Consider the following 8,984-nt stretch of genomic DNA (forward strand, 5'->3'; position numbering starts at 1 on the left):
AAAAAAGGCAAAAACTACAAAAAAAACTAAAAACTAATAAAAAAGCTAAAAAACTAAAAAAACTAAAAAAAGGCAAAAACTACAAAAAAAACTAAAAACTAATAAAAAAAATAAAAAAGCTAAAAAACTAAAAAAACTAAAAAAACTAAAAAAAGGTAAAAAACTAAAAAAACTAAAAACTAAAAAAAACTAAAAAAAAGGAAAAAACTGAAAAATAAGCTAACATAAAGGTAAAAACCAATAAAAAACTAAAAAAAAAACTGAAAAAACTAAAAAAAGGCAAAAACTACAAAAAAAAACTAAAAACTAATAAAAAAGTAAAAAAGCTAAAAAACTAAAAAAACTAAAAAAACTAAAAAAAGGTAAAAAACTAAAAAAAATAAAAAATAAAAAAAAACTAAAAAAAAGGAAAAAAACTGAAAAATAAGCTAAAATAAAGGTAAAAACCAATAAAAAACTAAAAAGAAAAAAAGGAAAAAACTAAAAAAAATTTTCATCTAAAAAACTAAAAAAAACTAAAAAAGGTAAAAACTAAAAGAACTAAAAAAGAAAAAAATAAATGACGAAACTCAAAGAGAAAGCGACCAGGACAAAAGGAATGTTCGATTAGCAATCAACAAAGCACCGGGACACAGGGAGTATAAATGACGACCAGGACATAAGTAAAAAAAAAACTATCTATATATATAAAAATAAGTTGTCTGTGGATCTGTGGATCGTGGATCAGGTGACATCACCTGAAAAAAACTGGATCAGGTGACGTCAAAACTGAAAAAACTAAAAAAAGGCAAAAACTACAAAAAAAACTAAAAACTAATAAAAAAAATAAAAAGCTAAAAAACTAAAAAACTAAAAAAAGGTAAAAACTACAAAAAAAACTAAAAACTAATAAAAAAAATAAAAAAGCTAAAAAAACTAAAAAAACTAAAAAAACTAAAAAAGGTAAAAAACTAAAAAAACTAAAAACTAAAAAAAAACTAAATAAAAGGAAAAAACTGAAGAATAAGCTAAAATAAAGGTAAAAACCAATAAAAAACTAAAAAAAAACTGAAAAAACTAAAAAAAGGCAAAAACTACAAGAAAACTAAAAACTAATAAAAAAAGTAAAAAAGCTAAAAAACTAAAAAAACTAAAAAAAACTAAAAAAACTAAAAAAAGGTAAAAAACTAAAAAAAAAATAAAAAATAAAAAAAAACTAAAAAAAAGGAAAAAACTGAAAAACAAGCTAACATAAAGGTAAAAACCAATAAAAAACTAAAAAGAAAAAAAGGAAAAAACTAAAAAAAATTTTCATCTAAAAAACTAAAAAAAACTAAAAAAGGTAAAAACTAAAAGAACTAAAAAAGAAAAAAATAAATGACGACACTCAAAGAGAAAGCGACCAGGACAAAAGGAATGTTCGATTAGCAATCAACAAAGCACCGGGACACAGGGAGTATAAATGACGACCAGGACATAAGTAAAAAAAAAAATTAACAAAACTAAAAAGAAGGTAAAAACTACAAAAAAACTAAAAAGAAAAAAAAACTAAAAACTAATAAAAAAACTAAAAAATCTAAAAATCTAAATAAACTAAAAAAGAAAAAAAAGGAAAAAAATAAAGGAGAAAAACAAAACTAAAAACGAATGTATATAGAGACCGGTACACCGGGATACAATGACGACCGGGACACAGGGAATATAAATGACGACCGGGACACAGGGACACAACTACAACGGGGACACCGGGGGAAACAGGGGGATATAAATGACGACCGGGACAAAAAAACTAAAAAGAAAAAAAACTAAAAACTAATAAAAAAACTAAAAAATCTAAAAGTCTAAATAAGCTAAAAAAGAAAAAAAAGGAAAAAAATAAAGGAGAAAAACAAAACTAAAAAACGAATGTATATACAGACCGGGACACCGGGATACAAATGACGACCGGGACACAGGGAATATAAATGACGACCGGGACACAGGGACACAACTACAACGGGGACACCGGGGGGAAACAGGGGGATGTAAATGACGACCGGGACACCGAGACAGGGAATGGTCGATTAGCAATCACCATCAACAAAGCTCAAGGGCAATCATTAGAATCATGAGGTATAGATCTGAATACAGATTGTTTTCCCATGGACCATTATATGTTGCATGTTCAAGAGTCGGTAAACCTGACAATCTATTTATATGCAAAGACAATGGGACAGCAAAGAATGTTGTATATTCGCAAGTTTTACGTAGTTAAAACCATATATATATATATATATATATATATATATATATTATATATATATATATATATATATATATATATATATATATATATATATATATATATATATCTATCTATATTCACAGGTGGGACATAGGGACACAACTACAATGGCGCGTAACTATTATGGCGCGTAACGACTTACGCGCGCGGGGGGGCTTGGGGGGGGTGCGAAGTGCCCCCACAACTAGGTGTTGGGGTGGCGCGAAGCGCCACCCCAACAGCTAGTATAAAAATAAGTTGTCTGTGTGTCTGTGTGTCGAGTGACGTCATGTCATCAGGTTGTCATGTCGTCATACGATGTTGATGTCGCTAAAGGTATTTAAGACAGAAAAAATGTTTAATTGTAAAATGACTGAAGAACCTACAATGTAAACAGCCGAAGAAGCTGTTCAAAGAGTCTATGCCAAAAATCTTGCTGCTGATAGAGAAACTAAGAAAAGAAAGCGTGCCGAGGAATAACAAGAGCAACACGAAACCAGACATACTGCTAAAAGAGAAAGTGAAAAAAGAAGGCGTGCCGAGGAATAACAAGAACAGCAATAAAACAGGCTTGTGGCTGATAGAGAAAGTAAGAACAGAAAGCGTGCCGAGGAATCACAAGAGCAACGCGGAACCAGACTTGCTGCTAAAAGAAAAAGTGACAAAAGAAGGCGTGCCGAGGAATCATAAGAACAGCAAGAAAACAGGATTGCGGCTGATGGAGAAAGTAAGAAAAGATAGCGTGCCGAGGAATCATAAGAGCAACCTGAAAATTATCGCCTGGCATTCAGGTACAGGCCAGTCGATGATTATAGCTTGAGTTGATGTGTTCAAATCGGGACTATGTCTAAAATTTGTTCCTATTGCAAGGCCTTGAAATTCAATGGTGAAACAATGGGAATGTGTTGTGCCTCAGGAAAAGTTAAACTTCATCTATTGGCTGCACCGCCAGAGCCATTGAAGGCTTTGCTTACTGGAACTACGTCAGGATATAAGCGTTTTTATCACAGATCACAAAATATAACTCGTGTTTCCAAATGACGTCTTTGAGTGCCCAAGTTGAAAATCCAGATCAATTTATGCCGACTTTCAAAGTAAAAGGGCAAATTTATCATAGAGCAGGGTCCCTTCTACCATTTTCAGGCGAGAATCATAAATTTTTACAATTGTACTTCATCAGTGATAGAAGTTCTGAATTGAATGCATGTTGCGAAATTTCTCCCAACGTTGGAAGGACAATCTTTTCCCAATTGCAACATCTTTTCCACGAAAATAATGATTTAGTGTGTCTGTTCAAAACAGCTATCGATTTGATGCCTACTGATACGCATAAAATTGTTATTTCCGCTGACAAAACGCCTCCTGGCCAACATGTGCATAGATACAATGCTCCAACTATCGACGAACTGGTAATCGTTATGGTCGGTGATCAGTTTTTACCTCGAAATATTATTCTTCATAATCGAAACGCTCAGTTGGTAGGAATTGCTGAAACTCATCGATGCTACGATGCCCTACAATATCTTATCATTTTTTTAGGATTTAGCCGACGGCTATCACTTTAATATTAAATTGATGAATCCAGCCACTAACAAAGAAATGAATAAGAAATGCAGTGCAGTGCATTATTATTCCAACAGACTAATGATTCGGCAGGATGAAGACAATTATATTTTAAAATGCCATCAATTGTTTCACCAATACGTCGCTGATATGCATGCAAAAATTGAATTAGAACGTTTGCTATTTATCTGTCTGAATCAGACAAAGCTCAACTCTGAACAATGCATTCATTTGAAAGATGCAGTTGTAAATGACGGTAATACAACGAACATTGGAAGATTAACGATTTTACCTTCGTCATATGCTGGCAGTCCCCGTCAAACGCATGAATATGCTCAAGATGCTGTTGCGTATGTTCGTCTCTATCGTCGTCCAGATCTATTTATTACATTTACATGTAATAAATCTTGGCATGAGATACAGCAGCTGTTACTTCAAGGACAATCGACGGTTCATAGACATAACATTACGGCCCGTGTCTTCCGGCAAAAGTTGAAATCACTGATAAGCTACATAGTAAACTAGAAGTGTTTGGGTCAGTGTGATGCTGGATGTACTCAGTGGAATGGCAAAAACGAGGTTTGCCACACGCACATATACTAATCTGGCTACATTATAAAATTACTTCTAACGAAATTTATGATGTGACTTCCACTGAAATACCTGATGAAAATGTCGATAAGGGGTTACATGATATTGTTGTAAAAAAATATGATACATGGACCTTGCGTTGCACTGAACGAAAATTTACCATGGATGGCCAAATGAAGGTGCACAAAGCAATATCCTAGACATTTAGTATCCAACAAAATTACTGGCAATGATGGTCACCCACAATATAGAAGAAGATCTACTGAAGATGGCGGTAAAACAGCAATAATAAAGAAGCACAACGGTGCCACCATCGAAGTAGATAACCAGTGGGTTGCTCCATATTCCTCATTATTATCAAAAACATTTAATTCACACATAAACGATGAATACTGTAACTCCATAAAGGAAATCAAATACATATGTAAATAAGTCAATAAAGACAGTGACATGGCAGCTTTTGGCTTGCAGTCTGAAATCAAAGATATCGACCAAATCGCACAATATTAGGCTGAAAGATATATAAGCAGTAATGAAGCCGTTTGGTGAATTCTTTCATTTCCGATACATGAACGTGGTCCAGCTGTTGTTCACTAAGCGATACATTTACAGAATGGTCAACGTGTTTATTTTTCCGAATCCAACGTGCAAAAAAGAGCCCTGAATTCACTGGATAAAAAGTTAACTGCTTTCTTTTCGCTGTGCAAAAAAGATTCTTTTGCAAAAAAACTGCTGTATACTGAAGTGCCTTCGTATTACAGGTAGAATACTAAAAATAAAGTATTTGAACGTCGAAAACAGGGTAAGTCAGTCGACGGCCAACCTATCATCTTCAAACATTAAAGACTTTACACCGTTCACCCCAATCAACATGAATGCTTCCTTCTACGCCTGCTTTTGGTGAATTCACCCGGTCCGACGTCCTTTGAGTATTTGAGAACTGTAAACGGTACTATACATGACACTTACCGTAGTGAATGCCAAGCTATGAATTTATTAGAAAATGACCAACACTGGGACAACTGCATCAATGACGCGTGCCAAACGTCAACTCCAAGTCAAATTCGTGCATCGTTTGGCATCATACTAACAACTTGCTCTCCATCAGCTCCTACAGAGTTATGGGAAAAATATAAATCAAAAATACCCGAAGATATACTCCATCGAAAACGGTTAGAGACATCAGACATGACTTTTGATTTTACATAAGAAATTTATAACTACACTTCAGTTAATATAGAATATTTGTGCGTATGTATGGCAAACAAAATTCTTCATGATTTGGGAATGCCTTCACCTAATCGTACCGCTGCTGTTTCAACATGTATAGAATTGGATCGTGAAAAAAGTTACTGTACAAGTGATCTATTGTCGTATGTACAAATAAACATTCCCAAGTTAACGTCGAAAAAAAACATTTATGATACGATAATGCACTGTGTCGATAATAACGTTGGAGAAATTTTCTTTTTGGATGCGCCAGGAGGTACTGGTGAAACTTTCGTGATAAAACTGATTCTGGCATCAATTCGATCAAAAAATGATATAGCGTTGGCAATGGCATCGTCCGGAATAGCCGCAACGTTGCTGCCTGGTGGAAGAACTGCTCATTCCGCTTTGAAATTGCCTCTGAATTTGCATTCTACAGAAACTCCCACGTGCAATATTTCCAAATCATCTGGGATGGGTAAAGTATTGCAGCAATGCAAACTTATTATTTGGGACGAGTGCACAATGACACACAAAAAATCACTCGAGGCTCTGGATCAATGTTTGAAAGATTTGCGAGGGAATTCGAAACCCTTTGGCAGCACTTTAATATTGCATGTGGGAGATTTTAGGCAAACATTACCTATAATACCTAGATCAACCCCTGGAGACGAAATGAATTAGTTCTAATTTATGACCTGAAAAGTTCTAATTTATGGGCACACGTAAAAACATTAAAATTAACTACAAATATGCGTGTCTGATTGCAAAACGATGACTCTGGTCAAAACATTTTCAGATCAATTGCTGGCAATTGGAAACAGAAAGCTCCCAGTAGGCTCAATTTCAGGACGTATACAACTACCTGCTGAATTCTTTAATTTAGTGACGTCCAAAAATGAATTGATTGAAAAAGTATTTCCGAATATTCTAAACAATTATAAAAATAATTAATGGCTAAGTGAAAGAGCGATTCTTGCACCCAAAAATATGGACGTCCACGAAATCAACAATATTGTTTTCACCAAGATTCTAGACTAGGAAGTCCTTTACAAGTCAGTCGACACAGTTTCGGAACCAAATGAGGCGGTTAATTATCCATCTGAATTTTTAAATTCCGTGGATCTTTCAGGGTTTGTACCACACGTGCTACACCTAAAAATAGGCGTACCAATAATACTGTTAAGAAATATCAACCCACCAAAGTTTTGCAATGGCACGCGACTTGCCGTAAAAAACAATGGAAAACTTGATAGAGGCCACAATCTTGACACGCCCTTTTGAGGGTGAGGCTATTCTTATTCCTTGCATTCCCATGATTCCAACGGATCTGCCTTTTCAATTTTAAAGATTGTAATTCCCAATTCGAGTAGCATTTGCAATCACCATCAACAAAGCTCAAGTTCAATCAGTAGAAAAATGTTGTACAGATTTTATTACTGATTGTTTCTCCCATGGACAATTATACGTCACATGTTCGAGGGTCGGTAAACCTGAAAATCTATTTATATGCACCGACAATTGGACAGGGAAGAATGTTATATATTCGCAAGATTTACGCAGTTAATTTGTATTGTATCTATCTATCTATCTATCTATATAAAAACAAGTTGTGTGTATGAATGTTTGTTTGTTTTTAAAAAGAGCGTTTGCTTATGACGTCTTTATAAGTACATAAGGCTTTGTATATGCACAGCCAATAGGAAAGCCAAGAATGTTGTATATTCGCAAGTTTTACGTAGTTCAAGACACATATATAAAACTATCTATATTTATAGGTGGTACACAGGGACACAACTACAATGGCGTGTAACTAATATGGCGTGTAACGACTTACGCGTGCGGGGGGCTTGGGGGGGGGCGCCAAGCGCCCCCACCAACTAGGTGTTGGGTTGGTGCGAAGTGCCACCCCAACAGCTAGTCTATCTATATATCTATACTAGCTGTTGGGGTGGCGCTTCGCGCCACCCCAACACCTAGTTGGTGGGGGCGCTTCGCGCCCCCCCCAAGCCCCCCCGCGCGCGTAAGTCGTTACGCGCCCTAATAGTTACGCGCCATTGTAGTTGTGTCCCTATGTCCCACCTGTGAATATAGATAGATATATATATATGGTTTTAACTACGTAAAACTTGCGAATATACAACATTCTTTGCTGTCCCATTGTCTTTGCATATAAATAGATTGTCAGGTTTACCGACTCTTGAACATGCAACATATAATGGTCCATGGGAAAACAATCTGTATTCAGATCTATACCTCATGATTCTAATGATTGCCCTTGAGCTTTGTTGATGGTGATTGCTAATCGACCATTCCCTGTCCCGGTGTCCCGGTCGTCATTTACATCCCCCTGTTTCCCCCGGTGTCCCCGTTGTAGTTGTGTCCCTGTGTCCCGGTCGTCATTTATATTCCCTGTGTCCCGGGTCCCGGTCGTCATTTGTATCCCGGTGTCCCGGTCTGTATATACATTCGTTTTTTAGTTTTGTTTTTCTCCTTTATTTTTTTCCTTTTTTTTTTCTTTTTTAGCTTATTTAGATTTTTAGATTTTTTAGTTTTTTTATTAGTTTTTAGTTTTTTTTTCTTTTTAGTTTTTTTGTCCCGGTCGTCATTTATATCCCCCTGTTTCCCCCGGTGTCCCCGTTGTAGTTGTGTCCCTGTGTCCCGGTCGTCATTTATATTCCCTGTGTCCCGGTCGTCATTTGTATCCCGGTGTACCGGAGTTGTGTCCCTGTGTCCCGGTCGTCATTTATATTCCCTGTGTCCCGGGTCCCGGTCGTCATTTGTATCCCGGTGTCCCGGTCTGTATATACATTCGTTTTTTAGTTTTGTTTTTCTCCTTTATTTTTTTCCTTTTTTTTTCTTTTTTAGCTTATTTAGATTTTTAGATTTTTTAGTTTTTTTATTAGTTTTTAGTTTTTTTTTCTTTTTAGTTTTTTTGTCCCGGTCGTCATTTATATCCCCCTGTTTCCCCCGGGTCGTCATTTATACTCCCTGTGTCCCGGTGCTTTGTTGATTGCTAATCGAACATTCCTTTTGTCCTGGTAGTTTTTGCCTTTTTTTAGTTTTTTTAGTTTTTTAGCTTTTTTATTTTTTTTATTAGTTTTTAGTTTTTTTTGTAGTTTTTGCCTTTTTTTTCTCTTTGAGTGTCGTCATTTATTAGTTTTTTCCTTTTTTTTTAGTTTTTTATTGGTTTTTACCTTTATTTTAGCTTATTTTTCAGTTTTTTCCTTTTTTTTAGTTTTTTTTATTTTTTATTTTTTTTTAGTTTTTTACCTTTTTTTAGTTTTTTTAGTTTTTTAGCTTTTTTACTTTTTTTATTAGTTTTTAGTTTTTTTTGTAGTTTTTGCCTTTTTTTAGTTTTTTCAGTTTTTTTTTTAGT

The sequence above is a fragment of the Artemia franciscana genome, chromosome 18 (genome assembly GCF_032884065.1).
Source record: "Artemia franciscana chromosome 18, ASM3288406v1, whole genome shotgun sequence".
In the NCBI taxonomy this organism is placed as follows: Eukaryota; Metazoa; Arthropoda; class Branchiopoda; order Anostraca; family Artemiidae; genus Artemia; species Artemia franciscana.